The sequence below is a fragment of the Antennarius striatus genome, chromosome 13 (assembly GCF_040054535.1).
Source record: "Antennarius striatus isolate MH-2024 chromosome 13, ASM4005453v1, whole genome shotgun sequence".
Classification (NCBI taxonomy): domain Eukaryota; kingdom Metazoa; phylum Chordata; class Actinopteri; order Lophiiformes; family Antennariidae; genus Antennarius; species Antennarius striatus.
In genome coordinates this window covers 19,631,446-19,645,000 of record NC_090788.1, presented here as the reverse complement: position 1 = coordinate 19,645,000, position 13,555 = coordinate 19,631,446, and the positions used below count along the sequence as shown (strand labels likewise).

At 42.3% G+C, this 13,555-nt stretch overlaps 1 long non-coding RNA gene across 1 annotated transcript; it reads right to left on the bottom strand.

The window, feature by feature from the left end:
* Positions 1-4,890: 4,890 nt before the first annotated feature.
* On the bottom strand, positions 4,891-13,337 carry LOC137605793 (uncharacterized). The gene is made up of 3 exons (XR_011037789.1): positions 13,195-13,337; positions 5,275-5,415; positions 4,891-5,027 (listed from the first exon to the last, which is right to left on the bottom strand). It is a non-coding gene; the product is annotated as an uncharacterized lncRNA (long non-coding RNA).
* Positions 13,338-13,555: the final 218 nt, after the last annotated feature.

The window sequence follows — 13,555 nt, the reverse complement described above, 5'->3', positions numbered from 1 at the left end:
AAAGCAGTGAAGTAAACGTGACTCACAGGAGCTCCTCAGTGTCAACCTGCACCAGTAAACGGCTAAAACGATTGTGAAATCCCAGTTTTATTTCTTAAACGCCAAATATAAACTTACACAGACATAGACAGATAAAAAAACAAAGTAGAAAACAATACTTACTATTTAGACACAAATATGTAGCTGCCAAACTGCTGGCATTATAACGTATTTGTTTAATAGACAAACTTCAAACCGTGAACTGTTCTAATGAACCTGACTGTGATCAGAACACTGCCTTCCTGTCAGAGGTAAAAACAACAACTCCACTTTAAATAAGCTGTGTTATATTTTCTTTCATTACCCACAGATTAAAATCCTTCACAGTAATCTGCTCTGTCTCTGTGGGGAACCGTGGGTTTAGTGATGTACACTTTGAACTGTGCAGCTCTCACACCAGTTCCCATCCTCCTGAGAATCCTCCTGTGTGTGTGTGTTTGTGTGTGTGTCCTTATGTGTCATGTGTGTCTACCTGTGTGGCAGCAGGTAATCCCAGTAATCTCTGTTTGTCTGAGTCTGAGCGGCATAAAGCCGTGACTCATTCCTAGAACGGCTGAGCTAAAACCCAAAACACTCCATCCTCATGGAAATCAACAGTCGCAGCAATAATTTACTGAACTAATCCCCAAAATCCAAATTAATATGTTAAGTATAGGTGTGAATATACAAGGTGAAGGCTGATGTAGACGGAGGGTGTTTGGTTTGTGTTCTCCTCTATGCGGATGACTTTAGTCTGGTAATCCCTCCCATCTCAGGCCTGCGTGGGCGACGCCGTCGGTGTTCTCGGAATTCCTGTTGATGAAGCGAAGCGTCGTTCAGTCGTTCTGCTCTTTTCCAGGTTCCCATTAACCCAATCTGTGACAGAGTGACGGAACCAGAGCTTCACATCAGAGACCATGAAGCTGTCAGGAAAGACGGCGGTCTGGATTTAACGGGACAGTAGTGGTCAGTGTCACCTAAGGACAAGACTGTTCTTCCACAACCCAACTCCTTACCCTGTCCCTCTCATCACCCTTCCATCTTTCAATCCATTCATCCCTTCTTTGTCTCTCAGGTGTCGACTCTGAGGAGGAACAACCTAAACCATCTGGACGTAGAGAAACAGAAGCAGACAGAGGTTTGGGGATGGAGGATATAGAGTGAGGAAGATGAGGAGAAACGTGGGTGCGGAGGCCTGGAGACGTGTTTCAGGCTTTGATCTGGTCTCCACCTTCTGTGTGAGTGCTTGTGTGTCTGATGGCCGGGGGCCGGGGCAGCAGGATTAGCAAGAAGCTCTCCTGGAGCAGAAAAGCTTCCCCTCCTTAGTTGTCTTTATTTCAAACTTATTTGTGCTCAGAATCCTAAAAACATTGAGGTAAAAGTCAAGAATTTGTACATTTTCTGTCCTTTCTAGAATCTCTGATGGTTTACAGTGATTTATGGTGAAACTTAAAGCTCCTTTAGGAAAAGTTCACAAATATCAAATCAAATCAAATTCTATTTATATAGCCTTAATTGTTTCATGACACAAGAAAACAAACAGGTATAATCAGATGAGTCACCTTTGTTAAACATTATTTTCAGGTTGTTGTCTCAGCCTGATCACCAGTAAGCCTTTGGAAACTGTTGAGTGATGATGTCTGATCTCCATCAGGTCTGAAGAAACAATCCTGATGTCACCAAAGCCCAGATTAAAACGGGCTTTGTGGAGTCAGAGCGACGACCAGTCAGGAAGGGTTAGCAGGTTCCATGAAACGATGCCATTAACTGTATGATCTTGTTATTTTGTCCAGAATCAGGTGTCAAACATCAGGACATGTTGACCTCAGCTGTTCCCACGATGTCCTCCAGGACCTCCCTTCACTTTGAGTATTGTTGGACTGACTGATCCTGATGGGAAGAAGAAGACGAAGAAGACGAAGAAGAAGGTGTTTGTTTGTTTTTTTGCAAAAACACTTTAATTGCACTCAAACATTTTACTATTTTACATTGGATGAAAAGTGCTAAAGTGCTTCAAAAATACTAAAAACCAATAAAAAGAAATATAATTTCAAAATCAGTGCATTATATCAGGAAATTTGCAAGAGTGAGTTGATCGTCAACTAAAGTGCATAGGACTTTTTTGTTCCTAAAGATCTTTAGGTTTTTTGTCATTTTGTAAAAACCAAATTCTAGTTTTAAGCGACATCTGATGTTAAGAGGAAGAAGAAGTAGAAGAAAATTGATTTGATTTTCAAAATAACTTTTAATCACACAAGTCGAAGATAGTCACGTTGACACAAAATCCAAAAGAGATTCACGCAAACAGGAACTCACATTTTAAAAAAAAGAAAATAAATAAATATGAAATATATATGAAATCATTCATAGTTCTGAAATAGTTAAAATGGATTTTGACTCTCGTTCGACACATTCTTCTTAAAACGGCTTCTGCACTGCAGTCAGACGAACCTTCAACCTTTCTCCTCCTGCTTAGATGAATCACCATCTTGGCTTGGCCCAGAAGAAAGTCTAGAATCTGTCAATCCTTTTTTTGATTTCTCCTATGTTTAAACCTGTTTGTCAAATACGAGATGGAATGAGAGAAAGATTCTCTCTAAAAACAGGAACAGATTGTCAAGTCTCTGTCAGTCTAGGAAGCAGTGAAAAACAGAACCGACAGTGTTCCGACATATTTGGGTTAAACTTGAAATAAAACTGCTGACAAGTACAGCACAGTATAGAATCCTATAGAATTATTATTATTATTATTATTATTATTATTATTATTATTATTATTATTATTATTATTATTATTATTATTATTATAATAATTATAATAATAATGGTTAGTTGAAAAGAGGAGCTGACTGTAAGATAAAAACTTCCCACCTGTCAGGAAGACGGAGGACTTGTCCTCCAGGTGTGTCTGTCTCTCAGACAAACACTTCCTGCTCAGCAGGTCTGACCTCTGACCCGGTTTAATCAGGTAAAGTAGGGCCTCAGTAATCCACTGTTTTCAGCCATACTGTGGTGACGTGTGTGTGTGTGTGTGTGTGTGTGCTCTTATGTTCGTGTAGGGACTGGAGTGGCCTGAGGGTCAAAGGTCACATAAACACAGCTGGCTCTCTCCTCCTGGTTGCTTTCTTCCCTCCTCGTCTATCTGTGTCACCACTATTTGGTTTCGGTTTGTCTCCTTGTGATCTTTCTTTCTCCTTCTGTCTCTTCTTTCTTTCATTCCAGTGACGGTTTCACTCCATCCCTCTCTCCTCCACCTACCTCTCATCTCTTTCCCCGTTCATTTCTCATTTAAATTTTTATTACAGTCAGGGTGGAATGCTCCCTCTTTCTTCTGTTCTGTCTCCTCTTTGTTGTCAATAAATCACCGTTTTCCGTCTCTTGTGTTTCTGCTCTGCCTTTTCATCTGTGACCCGGTCAGAGGTCTGTGGATCCAGACCAGAGGTCACCAATTGTTGGTTCAGATCTGGACCATGATGCCTCTATAACGGGAGAAAAGATGGACCTTTTATCAGACAGACTGTCTGCGTGCGCCGAAGGCAGAATGTAAACACACCGATCAGACGTGAGTAAGACCAGCTCATGTTTTTGAGGAGAGCATCTCTTCATCCACAAAATCCATCATCATTTCATCCTATGGGGGGGGGTCAGAGATTCAGGTGTTCACCCACAAAGACCTGGGACAGCACCTTGTTGATCTGAGAAACCTAACCTTCACCGAAACAACAAACCAATGGCAAGAAGAAAGCCTGAAGGTGATAACAAACCCAAAGTGGGGAAAGAAAGAGGAGCAATTTGTTGTTCTGTAAAAATACAGAACACCAGTCCACCTGCAGCACATGCAGATTTGACTGTTCTGTGCCACTGGAGGCTGGTCTGATTGTCGTATGCAGATGTCTGTATACTGACAGAATAAATCATGCCACCACCCCCACACACACACACACACACAAACTGCTACAGATTACCATAGTCTCCAACCAGCTCTACCTGCTTAATACAAGGCTTTTATATAAAACGTCTCCGGTAAGGTTGGCTGCGATGTTTGCACTGCATGCAAAAGAGTCGGTGGATTCCTGACGAGTGGCCACAGCTGCCAGCAGAGAGACAGCTTCATCAGTGTCTTCATGTTACAGATGAATGGAAGCGCTGACAGACATGCAGAATGAATTGGCAGGAATATCAAGGACGAGAGAAGCTTACATTTCAGGGCCTCTCTTTCCATCTTTGCTTTCAGTGTTAAGGTGACTTTTTATTTAAATGTAAGGGTATGAGACTGCTGTACATGTTTTGTTTAAGGTGATTTGATGCAAAGCACTTGTTATCCGTGCAACAAGAGGCGCCGCGTAACTGGGATGTGGTTCGGAGCAAATATGCACAAAAGAAAACAGCACAAAAAAAAAAAGGGTGTTTGTAGCTCAGCGGTGAACCACAAACTGTCTTTATGTATAAAATGAGTTAATGCTCTTTATTTATACATCAGTATCAGGTGTTTGGTCTCTCTATAATGGACCAACCCACAACCTTCATGGGTAAATAATACAACACGACTAACAACAAGGTGTTTGAGGAATGAGCTGACCAATAACAGGTTTTGTAAGTTCACCTCTGACAGTCAAAATACTTTGTTGGTATTACTGAATCATGGTAGAGCAGAATCCATCAATCAATATTTATATAGCGTTTAATCATTGGAATAGACATTTCAAAGCTCTTTAACAGACAGAAAAAACCCAACTGAACCTTCTAGAGCATAAGCAACAGTGGCGTGGAAAAACTCCCTCATTGAGGAAGAAACTCCGGGCAGGACCCAGACTCTGGAGGGCGGCCATCCGCCTTGATCGGTTGGGTGGAAAAGAAATAAAATGGAGATTAGGACAGGGTAAGAAAAAGAGAGACAGAGAGAGTGGTAGATAGACCAGATAGAGTCAGTGTCGTCATGGTTATAGTTGGTTGTTGTCTTCAACAGAAAAGAAGCAGGACCCCAGTTGACGGACGGATGAGGGGTGATACTGTGAATAGAATAAAATGATAGAATGAGTTTAAAAGCCTGTAACATTATCTTAGTCACATGATTATGAAATAATAAATCTTGACATTGTGTTCAAGCAAGTTTTATGCTTCATTATACTATGCAGGAAAAAGATAGGAATGTGAAAGCCTCAGATTATCCAAATTAAATCAATGCAAAAAGCAGTGATGATGATGATGATGATGATGGCGATTGATAAAAAACATCATGGAAACCCAAGAACATACATTTTTCAGCTGACACAACTAGATGAGATCAATTTGTCGTAGGTTCCAGCAGTACTCCTTCTCCTCATGGATTGGTACAACCTCCTGATGATGTCATCCTGTGGGGCGGCGGCCTCTTCTTCATCAAGGCTGCTGCTGAGTCTGTGGAGGATGTTCATGATGTCACAGGTTCATTCAACCACCTTCCGTTACATAAAGGTCCGAGCTCATCGCTCGGCAACTGACATAATGTCAAATAGACCAATCGCGGATGGCCGTCGCCAAGGCAACCTGGAAGATGTTTGATGCATTTTCACAAAGGAGGCTTAGCTTAGCGAGGAGGAGTCATTTAATACTCTAAAAACCACATGTTTACTCAGATTGGCAAGACAATGGTGTTTTAATCACTGATTAAACATTTTGTTTGATTTTGAAATGGGATAACTTGAAACACAGAAGGTGTATTGTTACATGTTAATATGACCATAACGTATGATGTCATGCAGCACCTATTAACACTTCATAATAAAAGTATGGGATTTGACTTTTTTTGGTTGGTATGACTTCAGTATCCTCTAGAAAAAATCAACCCAACTCCACACACACTAGAATGATCTCATTTTCTCCAAAAAGTACAAAAAGGACTTTTTCCACGCTTTTTCTACATTTTTCTATTTTTCCTTTGTCAGATCTGGTCTTATCCTGAACGTAAAAGTGACTATATATTTTGGATTGACCTGTGAGAGCAGCCATTCCGTCATTGCAGTAATGGTCTTTTTGGAAGTATGGGACCCTTTTGTAAAAAAAACCCCTAAAAAAACCCACAAAGCTTCTGTTATCCCTCAAAAGTGCTAAAAATGCTGGAATCGTCCTGACATCCCTCCATTTTTACATTCTCAGTGGTGTCCTCTTTTGCTTGAAGAGAAAGATGTCATGTTGTTTCAGGAAACCTTTCTCACTCCTGGTTTCGGTCAAACACCTTTTGAATTTACTTTCCCCAACCAGATGAGCTGTTAAGGTACTGGAGAAAAAGAGGGCAAGCAGTATCGTCCAATTTCCATAAGCCGGGCCTTAAATTAGATGTTTGGTGTTGCTTTAAGTAAAACCTGAAGGTAGTGGAGACCTGAGTGGAGCCAGAGAGATCAGGAAGATATATGGTACCATCAAAGCAGCTCTTTGCTTCTCACAAAACCAGCTTCTAAGTGGAGGAGGGCACGTGGCGTCTGTTCCTGCTCTCTGTGCGCGTTTGGAGAAGAAGATTTGAATCTGAGTGTCATGATGTTCGTAGCAAGTTGTAGTGAACAGGAATGAACGCGACACGATCGTCACACATAAACATAAAGGGAATTTCTATTGGCATGTATGTGTGTGCCACGCATATAAACTTCTTGAGAGGTTCTATTTTGATTTCTCGTGTCAGCTCGTGAAACTTACTGGCAGACTGCGAAGAAGTCGTTCACCACATATACAATTAACGTTAATTTCACACTGAATATAACACCTTTTGTTTCATCTTTCTATCTCATGGAGTTCCAGGGATATGTTCAAAAAAAATCTACAAAAGTTGATTTGATCTTGACCTAATTTTCTTAAGGTCAAGGTCATCATCTCAGTTTCATCCCTTTGCTGCCTGAGTAACGTGCTTTTTCTTTAATCCTTCTATCTGCAACAGTCGTGAAGATGTTTGGTGGAAGGACGGATGGACAGATAGACGGACGAAACTATGGGCGAGTGGATGGACGGATGGACGAGCAAGCCAACACTGACAATTACACACGAAACCGTTCATGGACTTGGGTAATACTTTCATTCGTAACATCCATTTTTCTTGCAGACGAAGCGACCGTCATCGTCTGGTCTTCAGTCTCTTTTCACTCCTTCTTTCTCAGGAATGTTTTGACAGAATGATTGTGGAGTAAATCCGGGGGTTATAGAGGCGTGACAGCGATACTACTGTTTTGACAGCAGTCCCACCTGAATTATTCAGACTGGGCCCTGAAGTCGTCACACACAGACCCTATATGAGCCCTTTATAAGCCCTCACCGGGGAGACACAAGGAGTTTCACAGAAGAAAAGTTGAAAAAAAATATAAACAGAATGAGAAGTGAATGGAAAAATCGGTGAAGACCACAGCAGGCTGGGAGGAAGACACCAGGCCTTCCTCTAAGTCGTCCTGTCACTTTGCCATCTAGAACTAATGCTGACACCTAAGTGGCCCTCATTAGTCTGTTAGCAGCCACATGACCAGCCTGGGCGAGGCAGGTGGAAGCAGATACAGGAGAGGAGGGTTATGGGGGCTAAAGGGAGGATTTACAGGATTTGGTGCAGATATGGAACCTGCTACTTGAGATTTGACCTCTGTTTACGAACTGGCACAGAGATTTGCTTCCCAACCCGAAGATACTGCATGTTTGAATTTATCTCAGGAAACCGTGTTTCCAATTTGCAGGAAGACGGATGTGGAGTGGAGACGTGGTTTTTTTGTCTGTTTCAGCCTGACCGATCTTGATGAAGCGGAAGCAGTGGACGCAGCTTCACGTAGACTACCCACACAAAGACGAGACAAACCGTGAGCGTTCACCTGCGAGGTGTCTCGCTGCAGCGGCGTGGGCAGCCTGCACACCCTCAGCACAACGGGAGCTGATGATAGGGTATCATGTATACTAAACAGCCCACCCTTGGTGCCATCTGCCTTCCAATCTGGACCAACATTAGTTTGGTAGTTAGTTTCTAAGTCGATGCTGGACTTTCAGGTCAGTTTCTGGATGAATGTTCTGAAAAGGGGTTCTTTGCCAGTGTTCGATTGTTGGTGAAGTTTAATTTTTGACACATAACATCATTAAAAAATGTTCCAAAAGGTCTGCATCCTTCAAAAGTGCAGCATTCGGCTGTAACACCTGCCCGTATGCTGACGATGTATTTACATCCATGTGAGACGACTCGTCTCTTCGACAGCTGCTTCTCTGCTTTGCGTCTCATGGGTCTGTTGGTAGTCTATCCCAGCTGGCTACAAGTGACAGGTGGGGTACACCCCAAATAAAACGCCAGCTCATTGCAAGATAAGTATTTTTAATTATTTATTTAGCAACAAGCCCTGGATAAATGGTGAAATCGCCACTCTTAGAGGGTGGCTGTTCATTTCCTGAACAGACAAGACTCAGGATTTCACCAAAGCAGCAGCGTGTTCAGATAAATCCTGTGGACTCCTGTTGACATCATCATTATCTCGTCTACAGTCAAACATCTGAAGAAAGTAATGACTTCCTAATTTATTAAGTCCGACTCCAGCACCTCTGAGTGAGGACATCACAGCCTTGAGCAAAATGTTTTGCCTGTTTGTCACAGTGACGCTGTCGGGCCACACACACACACACACACACACACACACACACACACACACCACGACACACAACAATCACCTAGGCATGTGCATGCAAAGAAAACACAATAGATACACTGACGCACTGTGACACTTTGCAGTGTCAAAGTGTCACAGGCATTTTCAATAGCTATAGTAATAACAGTTAAGGTAGGGCATCCGTGAAATGGAAGACTGACACTCTTAACCTGCCTCCATCAACACGCCACCCCAGTGGCAGAGCAGCAATTCTCTCACGGCGCTAGTCAAAACACAGAGCGCTGTTCACACACCACACAAAACAGCACTCCTCCTCAACACACAATGCTTATTTGTTCCACACAAAGAGCAAAAAATACAGAACGCCGTTCTCATGAAATCAAAAGAGATGTGAATCCAGCCCTTATTTCCTTATTTTCCCATTGATTTCACTTCTTAAATCCAATCCCAGAGAAAAGGGAAGGAGAGTCAAAATGACGTTTGCAGAAGGAGTTTCAGGTCGTAGGACGGAGATTGGGTGAATGCATGCAATGCAATAATATTGGAAAGATAGTAGCATCACAGAAAACAGCAAAAAAAACAAAAAACTGGGCTGGAGACCAGAGATAAAGGTCAGATTTCTGGATCAATACAGAGGAAATTAAAAACACAAAATGTTGTCAGTGGGATGTTGCCAAAGCTTTTCACATTCTCCCCGGGTTTATAGAATGCAAATTGTCGTAGGAGTAAATCTGGTTAAATTATCTTCCATTATCCTAAATTATGTCTCGGAGTCAGTGGAAGACAGACGTGGACGTCTTTATACCTGATGCTTTTGTAGTCACAGTACAACGCCTGTGGTTGTGTCTCTTTACTCTTTCAAACAGATTTACGCTCTTAAATCATCGTACTGGATCCTGCTTGTGGTTTGCATCAATCAACAAACATTTTATTTTTGCACCTTGACAAATCAAAACAAATCCAACTCCTACTCTTGAAGTCTGCTCCACCAGCAACAACCAATCATTTCCACCCTGAAACATTCATAGAGATATTTAACACCGTCTTTGTGTTTACAGTAGGGAAGCACACTGCTGAATGTTTCATGAAGCGTCATCCCCCCGTTGAGCTGCAGGCGGTAAACTACACATTTCAAGGATGTAATGAGGGATTATGAAAGCCAGGACAGGTCATGAAAGGGTAATCAGGCCGGTGTTGATATGTGAAGCGTTGGCGGTGATAGAGTGAAGGTTTGGCAGTGACGGTGTGAGGGTTTGGTAACAGGAATGTGGGTGTGATCCTGTCAGATTCTACACAACTAAATAAAGTGTTGGAAAACCTCCAGATTCAACGACCACGCAACCGCTTCCAAGGTGTTAGCTGCTTTCATAACACGCTCATTTCGTGTCAACCTTATAATTTGTCTTGTACGCAGTAAAAAACTTTGATGCTAGCTGAATAGATTCAAGGATAAAGTGGTTTACTGTACTAGAGTTGAACAGAAGCAGGTAAATTCATACATCTGTGTATTTCCAGGAGAATCTTTTCTGTGGTGTTTGATCACATGATTTTCACATCCAGTTTGTCCAGCCGTGATGCCATTCGAGACATTTTTAGATTTTAGGAGGTCTTAAATTAAATATTGTAATTTTAGTTCATACAAAATATGTTTTAAAGGCCAAGTTTGTTTCAAACTACTGATGCGATTCCAGTGGTGATTTAGTTTTTACACATCATTACCCCTTCAGAAACAACTTCCTTTCAGAGAAACAGGAATGAGTTCGATCCACATCTTGTCAGGGTTAAGTTGAGCAGGTGAACGGCGTAATTATCACTGGACACTTCTTCCCTGCGGTCGTCCTCGCTGTCTCTCTCACAGTCTGGGTTTCCTTTTTTTCAACTTGACGAGCAGCCCTGCAGGGTGAGCTGTCAATCACCCGAGTCGCGGTGGCATGCAAACAACTATGCACGCGGAAGTGAGGCATTATGCGCCAATGTGCACACATGAGTGGAGATGCTGCAGCAACATGAAAGGAAGTGGGTTCAAATCCCTCTGCAGGAAGCACAGTCTGCACCCTGCAACTAATCAATATGTAAACGCATTGATTTTTTAAAATATAATATGTCTGATTGAAATGTGCGTGGACATACATATGCACGCTCAACTTTGAACCTAACTGCATTTTCAATTAAATCACACCCAAATGACTCAGCATCAAAACCTTGTGTCAGTTGGCAGCTGCCTGAGGGCAAGACAATCGAAAAAAGGAATCAAAGTTTCTTAGAAAGCCTCTGGCAGCCTCGTGGCTGGAGTTCAAAGGCCTCTGGAGATCTGCATACACCTGAGAGCACCAGGTAGGGTAGGGGCTACCAGGTAGGTACGCACCCCCTTCGCTTTAAACATTTAAGATGTTGGACGAAGGGGCTCTGATTGGTGGTGCTCTCCATGAAAAATGAGGCTACCCTTGAAGTTGCTCATTTTGCAAGTACAGTAATCCATCATTACTCGCAGTGAAAGCGTTCCAGGACCACCCGTGAAAAAACGAAATTCGGCGATACAGCGACAAACCACCTTCTATCTGTATGACCTTTTCCCACACTCTGACAGACTGTTTCAAGCACTTTTGTGGTTCACGGAAATGCACTGCGTTCTCGAAACACAGCACACTTCCGTATGCCGTCAGCCAATTGCATAAGCGTATGGTATTACCCGCCTACCTACTAAAACTCCACGATGAGGTGAAGTCGCGCATGTTGAAGCACGAACCAGTGAGGGTTTACTGTAAGTAATTTTAGGGACAATTGCTTTTATAGCTTCTCGAACATCAAGCAGCTGCAGCCTTTAATTAATTTAAGAACATTCCTTTAGCGGCTTATCACTCATATATTTTATTATTTATTTTATTATTTATTATTTAATTTTATTAATTATATATTATATATATTTACTTTATATATTTTATTTACTATTCTAGTAAGGAAAATCTAAAGTGGTCAGCAGTTGGTTTGACCCACATCAGCTTTCCCAGCAGGCAGTGCACTGCCAACATCAGGACCGATTTGTTTGCAGTGACCAAATGAGAAGCCCTCCCTCATAGCCGTCATACCATAACCCATCATACCATAATGGGACTGATGGGTTTTGATACACTGACATAATGGGGAAACTGGTCTGCCTTGCTGGTGGTTAGGATTCTCTGAGTGACATCTAGTTAATTATGTTTCTGGTTTTCAAATTCCCTAATCTTGGGCAAATACCATGAAAGGTATCAACAGCAGGCAGGGCAGCCCAACAGATTACAGTCAATCATCCAGACTCACATGAGAGGAAGCGGCGCTGATAGTTACCTAAATGGTTCCTCTGCAGCAGTAACTGCAGGTGAGACTCTGAGAATATGGAACATGCATCAACATGATCTGCAGGTCCATCAGATGGCCTTCCAGAGGATAAGGAGGCTGCATCAACACGCCCAGCCCCTGGGAGTTACAGAGGTTCACCAAGGGTACTCAGTAAGATTTACAAGTTCAACATCTTCCGTCCTAGACATCTTCAATATGTTTTTGTTATGTTTGTACGAGTAAAGGTGTCACCAGTGGGTCCGCTGGAGGTTTCCAAACAGAACTGACATCAGCTGTTTCTTTCTAGCCGTTTCAGCAGGGTGCAAGTAGGGTCTCCAGGATTTTAAGAATGACCTGAAAGGCTAGAGCATCTCACTAGCATGCTACCTTAGTGAATTAGGACAACATCTGAGTTTGGTGGAGATGTGAACAGATATTTTTCTCCTAAATGAAAATACTCGACAACTACCTAAATGTTATTACATCCCACTTCAAAGCGGTGATGTAATGTAATTGTCAGTGGTCGTCTGACCGCTTGTCCGTCCATCCGTTAGTCCACCAAATATCTTCGCAACCGTTGCAGATAGAAAGATTAAACAAAAAACAGATTTTTCAGGCAGCAAAGAGGATAAAAATGAGATGATGACCTTGACCTTGAGAAAACTCGATCAAGGTCAAATTTCAACTTTTCTACACTCAGGAACCGGATAAGATAGAAAGACGAGGGAGAAGGCCAGTGTGAGTGAGACCATAGATCAAAGCTAGTGCTTTGATCTACCTATGATATGGTCAAAGCTGGTGCATAGCGTTGACCTACCCTGAGAGGCCAAAGCTATGCACTTTCAGGTTACCCTGACCTACATTGGGAGTGGTCAGGGTAAGTTGCAGGATGTTGCAGTGTCTGACTGCCTTGGTTCTTGTTATACATTATTACTGTAGAATCGTCCATCACAGAAGCAGGCACCTGTATAATATAACTCCTTCCTTAATTGTTGAGACATTTAGCGAAAATATGTTGGTCATCAGAGAGATGTGTGAAAACTAGACATATGCAATATAATGTTATAACCAGTCATTAGTCACCATCAAACCTCCCACGTTGTTTTCGTAGTCTCTTTACACCAGCCCTGTGAGTTGTGTTCAGCTTTACTGGTGCAGGTCTGACACATCTCCATGTGTCATCGTCTGTCATACTAACTGTCAGCGCTACACAAACACAGCACAATGATCACTAGTGCCAAGTGTGTCATGGAGGTCAGCTCACCTTGTCAGGTCTTCATTTGGTTCGTTTCAGTCGTGGTCCACCCTTCTCTAGGCTTCAGCCGCAGTCCTGGTCATGATTCCAGTACCCTTCCTGTGATGTCATCGTCTCTCAGTGACATCATCCACCCAACGGTTTGCTTTGATGCGCGTCTGAAATACAGAGACGTTAACAGATTGTGAGACAAGTGGAAGCTTTATCATTTTTTGTCATTCATGGGTTGTCTATGCTTCACACACAAGGTCACGTGAATGCAAGAGTGTCAAACACCAGTCTGCACATGTGATAATCTCCATACATGGAAGTTGTCAGTCAAGTGTATTTATAGTAAAGTAGCCTGAAACCAAAGAGATATTAAACACAT